The 21,475-nt window shown below is 45.3% G+C and overlaps 1 pseudogene; it reads left to right on the top strand.

Moving 5' to 3' along the window:
* The first annotated feature begins 21,016 nt into the window (after positions 1 to 21,016).
* LOC137369493 (U2 spliceosomal RNA) lies at positions 21,017 to 21,147 on the top strand (annotated as a pseudogene).
* The last annotated feature ends 328 nt before the right edge of the window (positions 21,148 to 21,475 follow it).

Raw genomic sequence — 21,475 nt, 5'->3', positions numbered from 1 at the left:
ACAAATGTTATGCCAACACCCAAAAGCCCAAGCAGATATGTCAGGTCAGCAGAGAGACAGATTGCCATGAGGACACAGACGAAGAATACACTCGAGCGAACAGTGAATAAGTATTTCACATAATTAATTTGGATCAACATGTCAATGCTGAAGATGAACCTGAGGCACTCACCATGATCAAGATTATATGTCCGCAGAAGAGTGGCAAGCATAAGCTCAGAGTAAAAATTAGCACCGAAGCAAGTGCAAATATTCTGCCGATTCACCTGCTGAGGATATGTATTTAAAGAAATGGGAATCTATGGTACAACCCACCATGGCTAGGCTGGCTGCCTACAATGGTTCTCCAATCAAGTGCATTGGAAAGATAACCTTACAATACAGCTATGAGAGCTCCAAATGGCTACCACAAATACTTTATATTGTAGACACAACTGGACCAGCTGTCGCACGACTTCTAGAATGCCGAGCTCTACAAATTATCACAATACATGGAGTCAGTAACGCCCTGAAGATGGTAGAAAATACCCAGGTTGAATGTATTGGGTCGGTCCATGTAAAGGATGACGCAAAGGCTGGAGATCTTAACATGAAGAGACGTTATGACCGGGAGTCTCTCCCCGGGCTTCATTTCGTTGCAGCAAGTACCCGGAGGCCAGAGGGATTGCCGGTGTTTGGTGATGTTGCCAGTCATCATTTTTCTAAGCTTTCTTAACAAGGGAAGATGAAGGAATCATATGACAGGCAAGGAGGACCACAGTTAGCTCAATTGTGAGTAGGACAAAAGGTCAGAGTCCTCAATCATGCATCGGGAATTTGGTATCCTGCAAAGGTTGCGAGGATATGCAACCAGCCCAGATCGTACGAGGTCCAGACATGCAATGGTGTGATTCTCAGATGAAACTGAAGTCAACTCAGACAACTGTATGACAACACTACATGTGACAACACTGTGGCATCGTGGATACGTTCAAGACAAAGTCTGAAGATGAATGTACAGAGGCTACGAGCACAGAGGAAGAACATGCTAACCGGAGTTCTGAATCACCAGAGTCTCAGAGGAGTCATCAGACGAGCTCATCTCTGGGAAGAGGTTGATGATAACAAGATTGGGACAAATAAGCAAACCTCCTTTATGTTTGAGAGTGTTAAACATGCTTACCTGTAAATAACATTTTGTTTTAATCATGTATAGATAATCCAAACCTCAACATCATTGTATATTGTACCTATATTTTTATCTTCGGAAAAAAGAGGGATCTTGTGGGACAACCTTAAGAGTGGACCACCTTAAGAAGTTGTAAATGAAGGTCACCAGAGGAAGTGATGTCATGTCACACATGACCAGGGAGTTATGAGTGCAGCCCAACAGATTGAGATGTGTTTAGATGTGGCTTGTGCAGTAACGGTTTGTAAATGTATGTTCTAGTTACGCTATAATAAAAATCCGCGTTTTCTTTGGATATTTCTTCTAGTCCTGTGAGTCTTACAATATTTCACATAACAAAGGAAGGGGTAATATTACAGTTCCCCCCCCCCCCCCACCACCCGCCCTCCCTTTGAAAATTGCATCGTGTTTGAAAGTGGCAGGATCCGGTGCACACACCCCTTCCCGATCCCACTGGCATTGAAAATATTTTGCATTCTTCATCACAACCTTTCCACATTTTTTTTGTATAATTAAAAGCATAATTATTTTTTAACTTAAATTCCAGTAGATGCGATGACATTGGTTCAGTGATCAGAAGAGGTGTTTGAATCTAGCCTAGTTCTTTAGGGGTTAATAAACCAACATTCACACAGAGGCACTGTTTTTCTGCTGAATATATTTCTCGAGAGTTAGCTGAACAAACATTAGCTTTTCACAGTGAGTTGCTGTTTTTCCTGTCGCTAAGCAACTTGGTAGAGTGCGCTTGGTGCCATTATAATGTGATGCCGTGAAAGGGTTAGTGCCTATTTCTGGAGAATCAAACACAAAATGCGTATACAAATAAGCCATATACAAGTAACTAAATTAATAATTTACCTGGCTTGCCAAGAATGTGGTAAATAGTTACAGAAAAGTGTATTGATTCAGTGATGCTTAGTACCTTCCGTCATAGAATCATAGAACAGTTCAAGCTCAGAACGAGGTCATTCAGCCCCTTAAGACTTTGTTGCCTCTTTAGAAGAGCAGTCCAGTTAGTTCTGCTCCCCTGATCTTTTCTCACATCCTGCAATTTTTTCTCCTTCAAGTATTTATCCAATTCCCTTTTGAAGGCTATTATTGAATCTGTAGCCACTGCCCACTAAGGCAGTGTATTCCAAATCCTAACCACACATTGTGTAAAACAGATTTTCAGCAGGTTGACTCTTTTTGTTTGTTAATAACCTTAAATCTGTGTCTTATGGTTCTGGACCCTTTAGCCGCTGGAAACAGTTTCTCTTCATTTACTGTGCCACAACCCTTCATGATTTTAAACACCTCCAATAAATCTCCTCTTAATCTCTGTTCTGCAGAGAACAAACCCAGCTTCTCCGGTTTATCATAAATGTAATCCACATCCCTGGAACCATTCTTTTTTTTTATTCATTCACAGGATGTGGGCGTCACTGGCTAGGCCAGCATTTATTGCCTATCCCTAATTGCCCTTGAGGTGGTGGTGAGCTGCCTTCTTGAACCACTGCAGTCCATGTTAGGAAGGGAGTTCGAGGACTTTGACCCAGTGACAGTGAAGGAACAGCGATATAGTTCCAAGTCAGGATGGTGTGTGACTTGGAGGGGAACTTTCAGGTGGTGATATTCCCATGCATTTGCTGCCCTTATTCTTCTAGTTAGTAGAGGTCGCGGGTTTGGAAGGTGCTGTTTAAGGAGCCTTGGTGCATTGCTGCAGTGCATCTTGTAGATGGTACACACTGCTACCACTGTGTGTTGGTGGTGGAGGGAGTGAATGTTTGTGGATGGGGTGCCAATCAAGTGGGCTGCTCTATCCTGGATGGTGTCGAGCTTCTTGAGTGTTGTTGGAGCGGCATCCATCCAGACAATTGGAGAGTATTCCATCACACTCCTGACTAGTGCCTTGTAGATGGTGGATAGGCTTTGGGGAGTCAGGAGGTGAGTTACTCACCGCAGGATTCCAAGCCTCTGACCTGCTCTTATAGCCACGGTATTTATATGGCAACTCCAGTTCAGTTGCTGGTCAATGGTAACCCCTAGGATGTTGGGGGATTCAGTGATGGTAATGCTGTTGAATGTCAAGGGGAGATGGTTAGATTCTCTCTTGTTGGAGATGGTCATTGTCTGGCACTTGTGTGGCACGAATGTTACTTGCCGCTTATCAGCCCAAGCCTGGATATTGTCCAGGTCTTGCTGCATTTCTACACGGACTGCTTCAGTATCTGAGGAGTCGCGAATGGTGCTGAACATCGTGCAATCATCAGCGAACATCCCCACTTCTGACCTTATGATGGAAGGAAGGTCATTGATGAAGCAGCTGAAGATGGTTGGGCCTGAGACACTACCCTAAAGAACTCCTGCAATGATGTCCTGAAGCTCAGATGATTGACCTGCAACCACCACAGCCATCTTCCTTTGCGCTCAGTATGACTCTTCGTCTAGGTATGTCTTTGCACTAGTAAATCTCTTCCATACCCTCTCTAAAGGCTTCATCTCCTTCCTAAAGAGTTGTGCCCAGAATTGGACATAATACTCCAGCTGGGGCCGAACAAGTACTTCTCTAGGTTTCGCATAACTTCCTGACTTCTGTACTCTGGCGGGAATTTTACCAAAGCCCCGGTTGTCCTGCCACCAGGATTGAAAGCAGGACCTGACCCTGTGTGGACAGGCGGCTGGAACCTGAGCAACATTTTACTGGCCGGGCCAATTAAGAGGGCTACCCTGACACCACCACCGCCCTGCTCCCAGCGCTGATAGATGTGGTGCTGCTGAGGCTATAGGATGAAGAAGAGGGTGTCTCCATGTTGAGGCAGCCTTACAGTCCAGATAAGCTTTTCAATTTAAAATGTGTCAGAGCCAGGCAGACAGGTCCCGACAATTGGAGGGATTCATCCTCCAGCTGTCATGCGGTAGCTGCGGGGGTGGCCATTGTCATGGGGGCCCCTCTGTGGACAATGGAGCAGCTGTAAAGGAGAGCCCCAACGGCAGGAAACTGCTGGGAGGTCACCATGGTTTACCTGGCAGTCTTCACGTGTGACAGTGACCCCTCTCGACACCATTAAAATGCCAGGGGTGGTGGGGGGGAGGGGTGGGGTAGGAGGAAGTGGCTGATAATTGGCCAGTTAATAGGTGTAGCTGGCTGCCAGCCTCTGATTGGCAGGTGGTTGCGCTGCTGAGAGTCCCACCCCTGAGAATATCACATGGCACCTGGAAGACTTTGGGCTCCCCTCTTGAAGCCTTCTGTCACCATTTTATGAGGACTGCCACCTCCCAGCCCATTTTCAGAGGGCTGGGACAATCCAGCCCTCTGTCTCTATTTATAAAATCCAGGATCCCATACGTGCTGTGATATTGCTTTCCCTGCTCGTGTACCAGTTAACATACTGTTGAATATAGATTATTATCGTTTGATATAGATTATCACAGGAAGCGATGCAAACCAACATGTGAAAAAACAGTTGGAGCAGTGTTAATCAACAGTCAGCACATGTATCTGACAGCTCTCCTGCAATTCTGAAATAAAAGCAAAAGACTGCTGAAGCTGGAAATCTGAAATTAAAACAAAAAGTGCTGGAGATGCTCAGCAGGTCTGGCAGCATCTGTGGAGAGAGAAGCAGAGTTAACGTTTCAGGTCTGTGACCCTTCATCAGTTCATGATTATTCTGTAATCATTCAGCTTACCATTCTTACTCAGATTGTTTGGTATGTTTGTGTAGTGTTACAAAAGTGCTTCCATTTTTTGTTAAATTTTTTTGAGGACTTGTGTTTTAAAACTGAAAAGATTCCATGGATATGTTTTTTTACAAAGTTCACTACAAGGACACTTGAGATGTTGTTTGAAAAAAACCTTTGCTGGAAATCATGTGCTTTAAGCTCAATAAACAACAGAATCCTTGGTGACCTGAGGAAGATGTTTACAGAAAAGCCACATGTCATGGTTTATGGAGGTCAGGAGGTTGACTTTCTGTTTGGGGTTTGGATATTGTTTTCATTTTAGTTGGGCTGTGAACTGTTTTGAAGGCAGTTGGTGTTGTGCCCGCCAAGTAAAAATAAACCCCAGCTTATTTTGCCTGCACCTCTCTAAAAGACCCTTAGAAGGCCAGTGTGTCAGCTCCTCTTTCATCCTGTCGTTGGAAAAACACTGCGATTCAAGTGTGGGTTGACTGAAAACCCTAATGCCACATGACTCCTGGAAAGCCTACCAGACGATTTCTTGACATTTCTAGAATGAATTGCTTCTGAAAAGATCTCAGTGACCCATCTCCATATACCCAGATGCCAGACCAAAAAGGACAACTGATTTCTTTCCATATCTTCTCTTTTTTCTTCAAGAATTAGCAAATATTTGGCCAAAGTAGTATTTTGTCTTTTTTTTTGTAACAGAGCTCGGCAGACAGAATTTCTATATTTTTTTCAGTGTGTGTGTGCGAGTGTGTGGGGGTGAATTTAAAAAGGGAACTTTGATGTTTCAATCTGTGTGTTAATGCTTTGCTTCATTACCGAATAAGTCTTTTTTGACAATAAACTGATCATTTTGTTGTTGATTAAAGAAACCTGGTTGGTGTATTTTGTTCTGGGATAAAGGGTAGAGTATATGATCGACCACATCAGTAACTGGGTAAACATTTAAATATATGTTGTCACCTGTGGAGAAGTGGGACCAGAAAACACAGTGCACTCTTCCCACCTCAGTCATAACAGTTGAGAAATCAATAACACAATCGGGTGGCAGTGGATCACAACAGGGTAGCAGCGATGCAGAGGTAGTCAATATGCCAGCAGTGGACTTTAACAGGAGACAGCGATCAGAAGTGATCAAGGACGATGGATTCCCCCGTGAAAAATCATAAAGCCTGGGATAACACTGCAGATCATTGGAGGAAGTGGCATTGTCGCGACATAGGGTCAGGTTCGAAGACTACCCTCAAAGTCAGTTCTCCGGGAGAGTGTGAATAAATGAAGGGGGTAATTTATTTGAATTGTGGTTAGCAGGAAAGGCAGTAATTGGGCAGAATCAGGCTCGATAAAAGGAAAGAGATTTCGTTCGAGTTGGGGCTGTGATGCTGCACCTCCATTACGTGTCGGTGGCTTTCCTGCCATGAGATCTGCATGTGTGGAGTCTCACTGAGCAGAGCCTGAAAGCCCACTCTGTAGCCACAGAGCTCAGAGTGTAGCAGTGGTCCAGTGCTGCAGGCACAGTAGACCTGCACTGTTTTTTTCCTTCAAGGAAAGCTTTTAAAAAGTAAATAATTAAAGGGGAAAGCTCTGGCAGAGAATTCTTGTAAACAAGATGTTTTGGCATCATGATCAAAAAGTACCCAGCGATGAACTGGAAGGTTCCAGATATCCACCACGGGTTCCAACTCTTCAAGCAGCCCTGTGGAGTTATGCTTTTTGATCTTGCAGTCATAGGAGCAAGCGATTAAGATTAAGATAGTGATTGGCAATGAAGGACTCTATTGCATCAACACTTCTGTCATAAGCAAACCAAAAGACCTATCAAAAATCTGGACAATATTAGAAGACCAAATGACATCGGCGTCAACTTCCGGATCTGTCGACTGGAACTGATGGCCTACAGACAAAAACCTAAAGAAACTATTGATCATTTATCAGTAGATGCTGGGAGAAAGGAAAACACTGTGATTTTTTAGAAACAGAACTTTCTGAGAGGATAATGAAGCTGGAAATTGCATCAACTCCAATAGAAACTTCCAAAAAGACCTGCTGAATAAGGAAAAAGGACACAACACCAAAAGTCTCCTCAAGGTTGGCAGAAGCCATCGCTGCAAGCAGGCAGTACATACAAACTCTTGGAGCAGCAACAGCCATAGGTAAGGTAGCCACCTCGACAGGGCAAGTTGTGTGGAAAGTGTAGTCTAATGCATCAACCAAGAAACTGTCCTGCATCCAGAGATACCTGCAAGGCATGTCATCTAAAGGGGCACTGGGTAAGACTGTGTAGAAGATCTGGCAGTGAAGAAATGGTCAGAAATCACAGCAAGCCACAGCTCAATAAGAAACAGACACCGCCTAGTGGCAAGATCAGAAGAGTCTGCCAAATACCATTTTAAAGACAGGCATGTCCATGAGGTAGGCAAAGACCCTGGACAGCAAAGAAGGCATTGAAAGCGAACAAGCTTTCCACATAGACGACAGTCAAACACCACAAGAATGCAATCACACAACTGGAAGCATTCACTACAGTCAAAATCATATGTCCAAATGAGTGGTAAGCACAAGCTATGTTAAAGATAGATACTGGGACAAGTGCCAAAATTTTGCCACCACGGATACTCAAGGATATATATCTAGCGAAGTGGGAATCTATGCTACAGCCAATAAGAGTTATACTCACTCCATATAAGGTTCACCAATATGCTGCATGGGAGCATTGATGTTAGAGTGCAGATATGGAAATCCTGCATGGTTACTACAAGTTTCTATATTGTTGACACCAATGATCCAGCGGTTGCAGGACTACCAGCAGGCAATGAACTCTGGATCGTGATGATTCATGTGATCAGTAATGTGGCAATGCTACACAATTAAAGTAAATGTGACCCCAATGAGTCCATTCAGGATTTACAACAGAAGAATCCAGACAGATTTGGCACCGTGGGCTGTTTAATGGAGATGCTGTTCTTCATTTGAAAGAAAATGCAGTTCCCTCCATAGATCCATCATGGAAGTGCAGTGTCCACATCAAGGACAAGCTTAAAGCTGAGCTTGACATGATGGAACAACAAAGAACTATTTGCCGTGTTCAGCAAACACTGATTGGTGTAGCTCTATAACCACTGTAATCAAGAAAGGTGTTACTCTCAGAGTATGTTTAGCTCCTAGAAGGTTAGACCAAGCACATAAAAGATTGAAGTGGATTATAATCCTAGCTCCTTTCTGGGACCATTCCAGATCAGACGTACTCCTCAGATAATCACTCTCACTTAAGGTTGAGAAAGACAGATCTCACAGACACTTGAATGGGTCTGAAGAATTGATCTAACTCTCCCCAAAGGAAAGGAACCAGCTGAGAATATTACCATCCTCCAGATAGCCGTTTTAACAAGTTTCAGCCAGATTATAATAACACACGATATTATAATGGTCTAGGCATCTCTCCTCAATAATGTACCTCCCACTGAAAAGTGTATGGAGATGGGTTCTCGACTTTGGGATACAGAAGACTATATGAGACAATATAATTCCTAAATTATATAAAAGTTTATTAAAGAACTGAACCTTCAATTCATATTTGGTGGGAAGGTCAATTACAACGTTAATAGTTCTAGGAAAAGGAAGAGCAATCTTGTTCCTAGTACAGGAAGTAAAGAGTCTAAATATTGTGACAGTAAAATATTTAAGATAACCATCAACATTTAAAGTAACGTTTACTTTAAATACCCAGAGTTTACCAAGATATCTCTATCCCAGTTAAGGGGAGAACTATCCTCGCTGCACCACAATAGCAGAACCTTTACCGTGAGAAACACTGAAGTGAATCCAATGAGTCTAAAGATCCACTGGACTGGATTTTAAGAGCCCACTGCCAATCCCGGCACCGAGCTCAAAAAATAGCGGCCCGCCTGTGTGCACCACATGCCAAACAGCCACCGCAATCTCCTACGGGGCGGCTCATTTAAATAGCTGGAGCAACCCGCACGCCCGAATCACTGCAGGGGTTGGGCTGCCCATCCCCGGCAATGGCGTCAGCCATATTCTGTGGCAAATTTAAAATTTTAAATAGGAAACCCCACAAAATTAAATAAATAAATTCACAACGCCCCTTTCCCAACCCCCAATAACAATCGCATTATCTATTTGCCTTCCCCTCCAAAACACTTACCTTTCACATTTGACCTTCCTCCCCTACAAACTGCACAAAGTCTAAGGTTCAACCGTTCCCACCATCCCCTACACCCATTATGTTTATTTGACCCCGTCTCCCCACAGTGTATTTTTTTTCTTTATTCATTTTTCATGGGATGTGGGCGTCACTGGCTAGGCCAGCATTTATTGCCCATCCCCAATTGCCCTTGAGAAGGTGGTGGTGAGCTGCCTTCTTGAACCGCTACAGCACATGTGGGGTAGATACACCCACAGTGCTGTTAGGAAGGGAGTTCCAGGATTTTGACCCAGCGACAATGAAGGAACGCCGATATTGTTCCAAATCAGGATGGTATGTGACTTGGAGGGGAACTTGCAGGTGGTGGTGTTCCCATGCATCTGCTGCCCTTGTCCTTCTAGGTGGTAGAGGTCATGGTTTTGGAAGGTGCTGTCGAAGGAGCCTTGGTGCATTGCTGCAGTGCATCTTCTAGATGGTACACACTGCTACCACTGTGCGACAGCAGTGGAGGGAGTGAATGTTTGTAGATGGGGTGCCAATCATGTGGACTGCTTTGTCCTGGATGGTGTCAAGCTTCTTGAGTGTTGTTGGAGCTGCAGCCATCCCAGCAAGTGGAGAGTATTCCATCACACTCCTGACTTGTGCCTTGTAGATAGTGGACAGGCTTTGGGGAGTCAGGAGGTGAGTTACTCGCCGCAGGATTCCTAGCCTGTGACCTGCTCCTGTAGCCATGGTATTTATGTGGCTACTCCAGTTCCGTTTCTGGTCAATTGTAAGCCCCAGGCTATTGATAGTCAGGGCTTCAGCGATTGTAATGCTGTTGAATGTCAAGGGGAGATGGTTAGATTATATGGTTAGATTCTTTCTACTTGACACTTGCCTGGCCCTTTTGTGGCATGATTGTTACTTGCCACTTAAAAGCCCAAGCCTGAATATTGTCCAGGTCTTGCTGCATTTCTACATGGACTGCTTCAGTATCTGAGGAGTCGCAAATGGTGCTGAACATTGTGCAATCATCAGCGAACATCCCCACTTCTGACCTTATGATTGAAGGAAGGTTATTGATGAAGCAGCTGAAGATGGTTGGGCCTGAGACACTACCCTGACTAACCAGTGTGGTGTCGTGTTACCCCGCAGGGCGACCTGCAGGCATGAAAATGCCGGCCACCGTGCTGAAGATCGCGGTGGGCCCTCAAAATCACCGTTAAGTCTTTGTTAATTTTATTCATTTGCATATTTAAATTGTGGTCCCATCGCCCAGCGGCAGGAGGGGCTGCCATGGAGCCTTGTCATCGCTGGGAGGATTGGGCTGGGGCCTCCCGGCGTAGAGGTCCGTGGCGGGCCTGTTCTGGAGTCATCTTCAGGCCCCCCCCGCCGCCACGGACCTAATGCCTGGGGGAGAACAAAATCCAGCCCACAATGTGGTTCCAACATTTATACTGTTTCTAAGCTCCACAACTAAATTTTTTCCGTACAGGGGTGTTACCTCTTTGCAAGTAGATTCATGCCCCTCTATTTCCCAAATGAGGCTGTATATCTGTTCATTTCTAGTTAAACTCCACGTTGTTTAATTTCTAAGGAAAGGCTGAGTCAGCAGAAATCGGTCAGCGGAGATGCTGGTCAACACCCTTCGAGCCAGCAGGATGCTGGAAGTTCTAAACTTCCTAGTCACCCAATTCTTTTTAAGATTATAACTTAGCTTTCTGGATTCAGTTAACAGGTGATTTTGGTACATCTGCAGAAAATCATGTTGTCCATTTTTGTACTGTTGTCACTTACAATGGTTATTTATGAAACTTGTATTATCAGTGCCTTACGGAGGTGATGATGTTCATGACTTTTTAGGAGTGAGTTCCTGTTTTTCAGAACCTGCCATTGTGTTCTATGAAGAAGCAATCATGCTGCGTCCGTGACAACAGGGGCATGTCCTGGCTTTGAACTTCTTCTAACCTTTCAGGCAGATGGACTCTGCTTTTAAATTGTTAATCCCTAATTCAGAGGAAAATAACTCTTTTAACCTTATCACGCCTTATTATGCCAGAATCCTTCACAAGGTGTCCTCGCAAAATTCTACCTAAGGAGAGTTAAATGCAAGATTTGCGAGAACCAAATTGTTCTCAAAGTTGGAAGTGAAACATGGATACTGGTCAGTCCGCCTTTCTGAAAATTCACAGGAACTTTCCATTTGGGAGGTATTGCTTTCTACAATTGTCATTTGGTCTGTCAGTGAGTCAAGACCTGTTCCAACAGCATAAGGATCGCATTACTAAGAGTGTTCCTGGCTGTGTTTGCATTGCAGACGACATGGCAGTTATGGGAAGTACCAAGGAAGAACATAACAAGAATTTTCACATATTAATAGAGACAGCCAAAAGAGAAGATCTTGTGTTTCATCGCAAAAATGTGCTATCAATGTGAGCCACGTCAACTTTTTCGGGTCAATCTACTCTGACACTGAAATATGACTAGATCCCAGTAAAGTTGAGGATGTTCAATCAATGCCTACTCCTCAAGACAAGGAAGATTTACAGAGGTGTTGCGGTTTGTTTAACTTTTTCAGCACCATATATGTTGAATTTCTCTGAGAAAAAAAAATCAGTAAATGCCTGAACTTCTTGAGATAGATACACCATTCTGTGGCACAAAGATCGTCAGCATGCATTCAATTCGCGAAAACAGTCACTTTCTCCAGAAACATGTTTGCAATATTACAACCCAAGGAAAGAAATAACGCTCGAGGTAGATGTTTCACAGAAGGGCCTTGGAGCATGCCTATTGCAGGAAGGTAGACCAGTTGCATTCGGTTCCAAAGGTCTGTCACCCACTCAAGCGATCTATTCAAACATATAATGAGAAACATTAGCACTAGTATTCAGTATCACCAGATTTCATACATATCTATTTGGAAAACGCTTTGTTGTCAAGACTGATCACAAGCCATTGGCAATGATTTGGCAAAAACCACTCACCAGTGTGCCAGCTCAACTACAAAGGCTATTAATTAAGGTCCAGGGGTACGACTGTGAGTTTCGATATAAACCTGGAAACCTCATGGCTTCGTCTGATGCACTGAGCAGACTACCCAACCCCAAGAAATGAGAAGACATTCCGCTCGATGTGCAAGTAAATAGATGTAGAGCTGGAGGATTTGTACAATATTGACCTAATGCGATTTGGACAGAAAAAACATTGGGAGCTCCAAGAAGATACTTCCAGAGATCCTGTCCTCAGGGTATTATGGCAGGTCATCATCAGGGGATGGCCAGATACAATGCAAGAGGTTCCCTCAGACCTCAGAGGATGTGGCATGCGTGCTAAGAGCATCAACCGAGCCAATGCAGAGCCACTGAGTGCAATTTTCAGTCTTTTTGGTTCCCCAGAGGAGGTAGTGTCGGATAACAGACAAAGTGCACAAAGTGGGCTGTAAATTATGTGACAATCATCCCCGCATTATCCAAAGTCGAATGGTCTGGCAGAAAGGATGGTGCAGACAGTAACATTAATAATTTTGAAATGCAGAGAAACTAATCAAGATATCCAAATAGCAATGTTGCAACTACGAGCAAGACCCTTAAATACAGGATTACCATCCCTGGTAGATGTCATGTTCAGAAGGCAAGTTAGGACAACTCTCCCTTGTCATCCCTTGATAAGATCATTGTCAATCCAAGACAAATTATTGGCGAGACATGAATAGTTGAAAATCACACATGACAAGCATGCAGGTGTGGAGTTACCTCCCCTACAGATCAGATAAAAGGTCAGAATCAGATCCACCCATAAAAGAAAACATGTTTCCCTGTGGAAGTGTCCAAGATCTGTAATGAGTCATGGTCATGCAATGTAATCACCCCGAATGGAGCAACGTTGAGAAGGAATAGATGTCAGCTGAGAGAGATAGGAATATAGGAACATAGGAAATTGGAGCAGGAGTAGGCCATTTGGCCCCTCCAGCCTACTCTGCCATTTAACTAGATTGTGGCTTATCTGTTATCCAACAGCATTGTACCTAACACTCCTGTAGCATCCAGAACATGTTCACGTTCAATTTCTAAGAATGGAACCAGGAAAAATGACACGTACTACCTCATTTACAAGATAAGTGTCAGTCCAACCCTGTGAGTCAAGAGAAAAGAATTGACAATTCCAGACCTCAGCAAAGTTTCACACTTAAACAATCAGGTCGAGTCATCAGACCTCCTGTACCTTTCAGAGACACTTGATTATAGACAATACATGTATAAATACTGTTCATAATTATCCTATTTCATTATGTACATAGCTTATAATTAATGACATTTCCATTTAAGGAAAGGGGGATATTGTGATATTGCTTTAACTGCTTGAGTACCAGTTAACATACTGTTGAAAATGGAGATAGTTTAGTATACATCACCACAGGAAGTGATGCAAACCAACATGTGATATAGCAGTTGGAGCAGCGCTACTTTAGTCAACAGTCAGCACATGTATCTTAAAACTCTCCTGTAATTCTTTTATTTTGTAATAATGAACCCTTCATTCAGCTTACAATTCTTCCTCAGAGTGTTTGGTACGTTTATGTTGAGAACTCAATAATATGTGTCATTAACTGCTTTGTTAACCTATCTCACCACCTTCTACGATTTGTGAATAAACACCCCCACATATCCATCTTTTTGCATTCCCTTTAAATTTGTATTATTTAGCGTGTATTGTCTCTCCTCATTCTTCCTACCAAAATGGATCACAGTTTAAGGCCTAAATATTGGAATTGCGGGGGTAAAGAAGGAGCAGCACACAGTATTTGGAAACTAATTTAAACCAAAGTTAGCAGGTAGTTTATGATTTTAATGTAACATCATTTCATCACTTCACAGTACTGAGGAACTGTGTTCATGCCCACATACAAGACTCAGAAAAGCTGACATGCTTTTCCGGCACCTTGGAGGCAGCTTTGGAGGAATCGGAGACCTCCATTTGGACAGCTCGCTGACACTGTCCTGCCTCCGGGTGAGTTTCCCAGGGATGGGCTGCCACAGGAATCGACAATCTGCTCCAAGGAGACGGGCCTTCATCCTACGTCGAATGAACTTTCCCAGCATGGATGGGACCCCCGCTGAGTCTGGAGCCTGGCAACTACATGGAGGCGGCCTCCTGGTGGCAGGTCGGAGGGCCATCAGAGCCTCCTCACAAACCGCCAGTGACAGAGCTGCAGGGCTGAAATGGCCACAGCTGCCACAATTATTCCTGTGGAGGGAGCCCCTCCACTGTTGGTCCTAATACCTCTGGGCCTTCTTCTTTTCAAAATATTGCACAGCTGGCTGAGAGCGCCTCCATTTTGAGGCACTCTCCCGCCCACCTGCCTGCTTCAGCTTTCAATTCCAGATTTTTTTTAAATGATGGGGACAAATTTATGTCTTAAAGCAATCTGTGTCCATGATACCCACAGTAAAATTTGAATTCTTGACACTTTTTTGGTGCATTTTCCAGCATTGTGAAGTGTGCTGTGATTCAGCAGTTTAGTCAAAATAATTTAGGTAGCAGCCCAATTCTTCACTGACTGTAATCATTCAGGCAATTGAATTTTAGTGCTTTAGTATTCACCTTGGATCTTTTCTGATGCTGTTGTGAACTACTTTCTGATTTGTAAAAAATATTTCCTGCTATTAAATAGTAATTTTAGAAGGTAAAGGTTCATGTTATGGGAAATAAATACTCTCTTCTGAAAATAAATTGTTAAAAATGTGTTAGGAAAACATGCTATGCTGAATGAGGATTTCTTAGTTCATTGGTTGGAATTCTACATTTAACTTTTACAAAGTTGGCCACCGCAATTTGCATTGAAATACCTCACATTCCAGGACATTAAATTGGAGATACCTGTCCAACAAGGCTCCCATCCAGGACAATGGCTCAGATAGCTCAGTAGATTATCCAGTGTTATCCTTGTTAGCAGGACATTCAAAGCCATCTTGAAGCATTCATGAGTGGAGATGTATCTCCAGGGGGTAAACATTGACACAATACAACCTGAGAGAGATTTGAATCTTAAACTTTGGACCCCATTAAAAAAAGTACTGAGAGAACCATGTGACAGTCTCCCCGGACTGTATAAAACTTGGAGTTTTTGTTACACACAGCAGACAAGCTTTTGAGTGCCAACCCATGGAAGACCCCTGTGGGGCTCTCTCACTCGCTCTCTCTCTCTTTCTGTCTCCAGGTATTGTCACAAGTTTCTGAACCTGTTGCAACTGCACAACATCCAAGACTACCATTGCATCAGACAGACACTCCAGGGGAGAAAACCACCTCTTTCACTGTCTCCAAGAAAACCCTGAACCAGATGGACCAACTACAAGTGCACTTCTACCAGCCAGAGACTTCGGAACCATAAATTCAGTCAGAAGACAACTGACTGACCAGACCCCACAGGCTGTATATTATTTTTACTTATTCGGGACTCTATTCCAACCCTAACTTCATCATTCTGTGTGTGTGTGTGTGTCTGTGTGTGTGATTCTCTTGTGTGTGTGTGTGTGTGTGTGTGTGAAAGTTGGAGTGTAGTTTTATTATTTTACTTAGACCTGGTTTAGATTTTAAATACAATAAACTATCCTCTTTCTTGTTTAAACTCAAGAAAACCTGTCTGATTGGATCTTTTGTGATCATAACACATAAAGGATTAAGCACTCACTGAATTGGTAAACACATTCACTGTTTAAAAAGGAATAAACCCTGTTGTGGTCAAACAAAGAGAGGGGCAAGAGGGGAGCCTTTTGACCCACCCAACCCATCACCTGATTGTAACAAATGCCTAAAGATTATTTCTGAGGTGCAACCTTCAAGGAATGAACATTCCTCATAAATTCCAGAAAACAAATGATCAGCCCAGACACTCAATAGGATTTTCTTATTTTTATGAATAACCACTATGGCAGAGCAGCAATGTAAAATAATTCACATTGTAAATATAATATGCTATATTGGACAATCTGTGGGCTCCACTCTGTTTCATTACCCTCTCTAAAGCCTTCACATCCTTCCCAAAATGTGATACCCAGAAATGGACAGAACACCCCAGTTGAGGAACTTTATAAAATTTCACCACATCTTCCTTGCTTTTGTAACCTAAGCCTCTATTTATAAAGCCAGGATCCCATATATCAGAGATATATAGTATATCATACTGAGAAAATCAAGATTTTGCGCCACAGGATCGGGACATCCCACCTCAAGTCAGCCTATGTGAAACTGAAGGTAGCATTATGCACTATATTCCACACTACTCTAGGGTTACATACTTTGACTATGTCAGGCTGTTGCTTGACTAATCTGTGGGACAGCTCTCCCAATTTTTGCACAATTCCCAGACATTAGTGAGGTGGACTTTTCAGGGTCGACTGGGCAGGGTGTGCCTTTGTTGATTGCAATGCCCAGGCCAGTGTCAGGTGGTCCATTCAGTTTTATTCTTATTCCACTTTTCTGTAGTAGTTTGATACAACTGAGTGGCTTGCTCGGCTATTTCAGAGGGCAGGTAAAAGTCAAGCACATTGCTGTGGGTCTGGAGTCACCTGTAAGCAAGACCAGGTAAGGATGAGAGCTTTCCTTCCTGAGAGGACATTAATAAATCAGATGTGTTTTTGCAACAATCCAGTAGCTTTCTGGTCACCATTACTGAGACTTACTTTTTGTTTTACTTTCCAGATACTTTTATTAATTAATTTTAAATTCCAGCAGCTGCCACAGTGGGATTTGAACACTTGTCTCCAAAGCATTAGACCATGCCTCTGGATTATTAACTTAATGCCATTACCACTATGCTAATGTTCCTGTATGTCTATGGGTTTTGAGGCATGATTTCTATTTGATTTATATCACTATAATGTGCTGCAATACAAACAGATCCATATTTGCTGTCGGGTTCTCCATTATCCTTCTTTCCACTGTAATAGATGTGCTTGGAAGATAAAGCCCCCCAGCCCCCGGGCACGGGAAGCTGTGATGGGCCCGGCGTGCCCCAACCCCAAAGTGCCACACGTAACTACGTGGCCAACGCATCCCAGCTCCGGGACACCGAGAGCAAAGACACGTCTGGCGCACCTCAGCTCCGGCAAGCCAGGAGCAGTGATGTTTTCGAGGAGGAACAGAGGGAAGCAGCAGAGGACAACCCAATCCTTGCTGCCTACAAGACCCCCCCCCCGATGTCACCCCAGCAGAACAAACCCTGCATGAAAAACCAGGAGGAGTCTCTGAGCCCAACGAATGTGAAACAGCTTGCGCACACTATGGGTATGCAGGAACATCCCGAAGGATTGGGACTAGCAAAGACAAATGGTATGGGAAGCAACAACTAACTTTCAAAAACATTGGTATAAGGATTGCTTCCATTAATGTGCGTAGCATTAAACCCACTACGCGATGTGTTTCAACCTTGGATTACCTCGCCAAGGTCAAAGCCGACCTACTGTTTCTGCAGGAGTGTGGAATACCACACCTCAGCACCTACAGGCAGTGGTTGCGATGGTGGTCCCACGGGCCATCGATCTGGTCGGGGGGTAATGATTGCCGTTCCTCCGGCCTGGGTATTCTGCTGCGGGGAGGTAACTTCACCATCTCCGAAGTTAAGGAGGTGGTGGGCGGTCGCCTCCTCGTAGCAGACGTGATGTACAACAACGCTCCGCTCCGGTTGATCAACGTGTACGCCCCGGTACAACGCAGCGAGTGGCTGACTGTCTTCCAGCAGCTCCCACTGCTGCTGGCGACGTCCAGGCCGGTCATCCTAGGCGGTGACTTCAACTGCATCATCGATGTGGCTGGACGATCCGTCAGAGACGACAGTAAACTGGACGCCACGTCCAGATTCCTAATAGAAACAGTTAAAGATGCCAAACTGCATGACGTCTTCAGCAAACCTGCAGACGGAGCGCAGCGTAGATACACATGGTCAAGATCGGACGGGTCTGCCCGTTCCAGGATTGACTTCCTGTTTGTGTCCCGTGCTGTCACGGTCGGATCCACCGACGTCAAGCCGGTGTTCTTCTCCGACCACTGCCTCTTACTGGCCGACTGTCACTTACAGGACGACCAGCGGGTTGGCAGAGGGACGTGGAAGCTCAATGCTACACTGCTGACCCCAGACAACGTTGAGGAACTCAAAAGGGATTACAAAGGTTTGAGGACCATGAAACCCCTCTTTGAGTCTCCAGTTCACTGGTGGGAAGCGATCAAGTAGAACATCATGAGGTTCTTCATCCACAAAGGTGTTCAGAGAACGAGAGAGAGACAGAGGGAAATGTCTCCAGAGAAGAATGCAAAATCTGCTCCGGCTGCAGTCGATGGGGGTCGAGGTCAAGGAGGACCTCCAAGAGGTGAAGAGCCAGCAGGCCTCGCTCTTTGCCACGGAGGCCTCCAAGATCATCTTCCGGTCCAGAGTCCACTCCATTGAGCAGGATGAGACGTGCTCGCGTTACTTCTTCCAAAAGGTACACAGAGAGCTCTGTTATCAGCAGCCTGAAGGAAGAAGATGGCTCGGTGACGTCTTTGCAGTCTGACATACTAAGGATCAGCAAATCCTTTTATGCTGGGCTGTATGACGCGAAGCCCACAGACAGCAGAGCCTCCCAGTCCTTCCTGTCATCTATCACAGAGGTCTTACATGACAGCAGGAGGGAGGGACTGGACAAACCGCTAACTCTGGACGAGCTGACAAAGGCCGTCGAGTCCTTCGAGATGAGTAAAACTCCCGGAAGCGACGGCTTACCGGTCGAGTTATACCCGGCCCTGTGGGACTGGGTCGGCCCGGACCTGCTGGAAGTATACGAGAGTATGCTCCTGGCCGGCAGCATGTCAGAATCCATGAGGAAAGGCATCATGACCCTGATTTACAGGTGGATGGGGGAGAGGGCAGGAATCAGAAATTGGCGGCCCATCTCACTGCTTAATGTTGACGACAAGATTCTGTCCAAAGTCATAGTCAGTCGGGTCAAGTCTGCTCTGGAGTTGGTGATTCACCCTGATCAGACCTGTACTGTACCCGGCAGGAAGATCTCTGATAGTCTCGCGCTACTCAGGGATACGATCGCCTATGTACGGGACAGGAGGGTGGACACCTGCCTCCCCTGCCTGGACTAGGAGAAGGCTTTTGACAGGATATCGCACGCCGACATGATGGACGTGCTTTCCAAAATGGGGTTTGGGGAGGGAATCTGCAATTGGATCAAACTACTCTACACAAACATCAGTAGCGCAGTCTCAATCAATGGGTGGGAATCGGAAAGTTTCCCGATCCAATTTGGAGTCAGACAGGGCTGTCCTCTCTCCCCGGTCTTGTTTGTTTGCTGTATTGAACCCTTTGCTGAGTCTATTAGGAAGGATGCGAGCATAAGAGGGGTGACAATCCCAGGCAGCGGAGGCACTCAGGTGAAAACCTCCCTGTACATGGATGACTTTGCCGCCTTCTGCTCGGACCCGCTGTCCGTGCGCAGACTGATGAGCATCTGCGACCAGTTCGAACTGGCCTCGGGAACCAAAATTAACCACGGCAAGAGCGAGGCCATGTTCTTTGGGAACTGGGCTGACCGATCCTTTGTCCCCTTCACCGTCAGGTCAGACTACCTGAAGGTGCTGGGGATATGGTTCGGAAGGGCCGGGGCGTGCACCAAAACCTGGGAGAAGCGAGTAGCCTAGGTACAACAAAAGATGAGCATGTGGGGGCAGCGATCTCTCTACATTGTGGGTAAGAACCTGGTCATCAGGTGCGAGGTGCTCACGTTGTTGATGTATGTGGCGCAGGTCTGGCCCATACCCCACTCCTGCGCTGTGGCGGTCACCCGATCCATTTGCCGCTTCATCTGGGCATCCAAAATGGACTGGGTCCGGAGGTACATGATGTTCAAACCTCTGGATAAGGGCGGGAAAAATGTACCCAACGTGGCCCTCATCCCGATGACCATCTTCGTGTGCGGCTGCATCAAGCTGTGTGTAGACCTCCAGTACGCAAACTCCAAGTGTCACTACGTGCTGAGGTTCTATCTGTCCCCGGTGTTGCGAAGGATGGGCCTGGTCACATTGCCGCGGAACGCTCCATGCAGTTAGATCGTGCCGTACCACCTATCCTTCGTGGAGCAGTTTCTGCGAGTAAACACCTTTGACCACCGATCCCTCAGGCAGTGGTCTGCACGGAATGTCCTCAAGGCCCGTTGGGAAAAGGAGACGGTGGATCCTGTCGGATGGTTCCGTGAGCAGACCGCCAAAGTCATTTGGCGGAATGCCTCATCACCAGAACTTTCAAAAAAGCACCAAGATGAAGCTTGGCTGGTGATGAGAAGAGCCCTCCCCGTCAGATCCTTCCTGCACGCCCGAAGTCTCGTCCCCTCCAATCAATGCCCCCGCGGTGGTTGTGGTGGGGAAGAGACGGTTGCCCACCTCCTCCTGGAATGTGTCTTTGTAAAGCAGGTGTGGAAAGAGATGCAGTGGTTTTTGTCGAGGTTCATCCCAAGCAGCTCTGTAACACAGGAGTCTGTGCTCTACGGGCTGTTCCCAGCGACGCACACCGAGACAAACATCAAATGCTGCTGGAGGACTATCAATTCGGTGAAAGACGCCCTTTGGTCTGCCCGAAACTTGCTGGTCTTCCAGCGCAAAGAGTTGTCCACGACCAAATGTTGCAGACTGGCACATTTCAAGGTCCAGGACTACGTGCTGAGGGACGCACTAAAGCTTGGGGCAGCCGCAGCAAAGGCTCAATGGGGAAAGACCACAGTGTAAGGTCCCCCCACCAAGCTGAACTGAGGGGCTGGATCCATGGGAAACTCCTCGAACTGTATCGGAAAAATTTTCATTTGCTGTAAAATGTAAAAATGTTTATGGCATGACAAATGAAATGGAAGGGTTGTGAGGCAACTCATGCTTGTATTGAAGGAAACTGATCTCCCTTGCATTTTGTATTTTTTGACTTGATGCTGTTTTAAACTGTTTGGGAATGTATTTTTTTAGAGATTTTTATGAATAAAGTATATTTTGGAAATAAATAAAAAAGTTCTCTGCCTTTTGGCTAAGATCAAGTGTAGTATCTGTTCTTATCAGTGCTTACATGGCAGAGAAGAGACCATGATCATTGCCTTTTGATCCTGGGTAGGCTTTGAGTGAAATGGCGATAACCAATCTTCGAGCTTCAGGCCAGGAAGTGCGTAACACTGTTCGGGTGGTCGTGAAGGACAAGGAAGGAAATGCACCGGTCGATCGCACCTTCTTCATCAAGAAAATCCTTCTCGATTGCTGTGGATTTCAACCGACGGACATTTTCTGCCTGCAGGATTTCCCCAGCAGTGGATATTTCGACGTGACGTTCCGGAACGTGGCGGGATGCATCAAGTTCCTGAAAAACATTCAAGGAGAAAGGGGGCCGGGCGCCACTGTCGATCCTCACAGCGGAGCGGCTCGTCACACTTCCGTCACAACGGGACCGGGTGGTGACGATTCACCTCTACAAC

The sequence above is a fragment of the Heterodontus francisci genome, chromosome 4, assembly GCF_036365525.1.
Source record: "Heterodontus francisci isolate sHetFra1 chromosome 4, sHetFra1.hap1, whole genome shotgun sequence".
NCBI lineage: Eukaryota > Metazoa > Chordata > Chondrichthyes > Heterodontiformes > Heterodontidae > Heterodontus > Heterodontus francisci.
This window is presented reverse-complemented; position numbering and strand designations above follow the sequence as displayed.